The sequence below is a fragment of the Parus major genome, chromosome 13, assembly GCF_001522545.3.
Source record: "Parus major isolate Abel chromosome 13, Parus_major1.1, whole genome shotgun sequence".
In the NCBI taxonomy this organism is placed as follows: Eukaryota; Metazoa; Chordata; class Aves; order Passeriformes; family Paridae; genus Parus; species Parus major.
In genome coordinates this window covers 1,890,708-1,892,689 of record NC_031782.1, presented here as the reverse complement: position 1 = coordinate 1,892,689, position 1,982 = coordinate 1,890,708, and positions in this window count along the sequence as shown.

The window sequence follows — 1,982 nt, the reverse complement described above, 5'->3', positions numbered from 1 at the left end:
TCTCCATCCTCTCCTGGGGCTCTCCATCCTCTCCTGAGCAGCCACCAGACCCCACAGGACAGCCCCTGTTTTGTGCCATGCCCTGCACTCAAATAAATTTCCCTCCCTCAGGGGACACCCCCTGAGCCCCCAAACTCACCCCACACTCCCAGCCTTCTCCCCCACACTGGAATCTGCACCAAACCCCAACTTTTAGGGCAAACTCGATCATTTGAGACACAAATGTTCTCTGTTATGTCACAATTTCCAGTTCTATACGTGGCCCTGTCAGCCATGTGCTTTTACAGCCTTGTAGTGATATTTTTAACAGATTATTTTGAAATGTAAAGTTCTTTCCTAATAGAAATCTTGTAAAATTGTGTTTCTTGCAGAGTATGTGCTCAGTACTGCTGTCACTTTATACAGAGAGGGTCAAAGTCTTCACTGTCACCTCTAAAAGCATTTTACCATTGAATTCTTTCAGGTTTTGATATGTGATTAAGGAGGGGGAGGCTGTTAAAGAGAATTTTCATGAACAAAGTCTCTGTTCTACTCAGAACCCACTCACAACATGGCCTTCAGAGCATCACCTTTTCTCCCTGCCATAAAAGCAATTAATATAAAACATGATCATCTGGAACAGTGTCAGAAAACTGAGCCTTTTCCAGCTCAGAGGGGAAGAAGGAGCAAATCCCAGCCCCTACATCTCAAAACCAGCACCTGGTGACAAATTGCCTGAATGAAAATATAAAAAATAATAAAAGAAAAAAAAAAAAGGATCCTACAAAAATAATAATAATAAAAAAGTGTTTTAGTGTTCACAGCTCCAGGTTTGCTCCTCCTTAATCCATCAGAATTTTCTCCCTTCTCAGGAGGGGCTGCAGGGAAAGGACACCATAAAGAGGATTTATCCAGACATATCAATTATGCTTTATAAGACAAGTAGTGTCCTCCTGGCATGAACCCATCCTTTGCCCAGAGAAAACCCAAGAGAGATTTTTGACTTGTTTATGTAGCAAATATTCCCCTGGAATGCAAAAAGATTTGGCTGCAAAAAACCTCAAGTACAGTAAATCAAATTTGCATTTAAAAAAAAAAACAACTCCACGATAGAAAACTTGTTCTAGGTTAGTATTGATCAGCTCACTTTCACCTTTAAAAATAAAGGAAAAAAGGAGAAAAAAGGAAAGCAAAGTCACTTTGGTGATTATGAGAACAGGGATTTTCCTTTCTGCAGCTGTGCCACTGCATTTCAGGCATCCTGTACCAAGAGGGGCCAGTGGAGCTGTCAGAAACTCCCAGGTTTGGTACAAAATGAGGACCAAAAAAAAGCTGTAGTTGGGTGGGGTGGGGTGGGGAATGCAAGCAGAACGTGGCTCTGTTTCCCAACCATCAATGAAATTCTGCTTCCACCTGCTGGATGTCCCTGATCATCCTGACTCTGGTGCAAACTCAGGGTTTCTGAGTGCCAAATTTGATTTCTGTGGAATGACTTGAAGGAGCAGAAGTTTAAAATTGTCACGGAAATCCCCAAGTTTCACTTAATTCACAGAGGGAGGACAGAAACCAGGGGGGAAAAAATATAAAAAATCTGCTATTTCCCATATTAAGAGCACATTTAACTTTGGAAGAAGTGATTTCAATGATGGCTGAAACCCCAAACAAACAGAAATGATGATTAAAAGAGCAGGGCCTCGACCTCCACCAAAGGCAGGGGAGCAGAGCAGCCACAGTGACACAGAGCAGCTCCAGCTGGGGGAACAAACTGCACCCCCCAGCCCCAAAAAAAGGTCAGTGAGACTACAAAAGGATTTGTCATGTGCTGAAAGGGCCCCTGTTACATTCTGAAGGGAAAGCAGTGGCTGGGGGAGCCCAGGGCCAGGCTCTGTGCGGGTGAGGACAGCTCCAGCTGTCCTGGAGAGTCACCACAGCTCCCAGTGACACCCCAAAGGCTGCCAGCATCCTCACCTGCTGCAATGAGCCCTGCAGGGGAGCTGCAATGC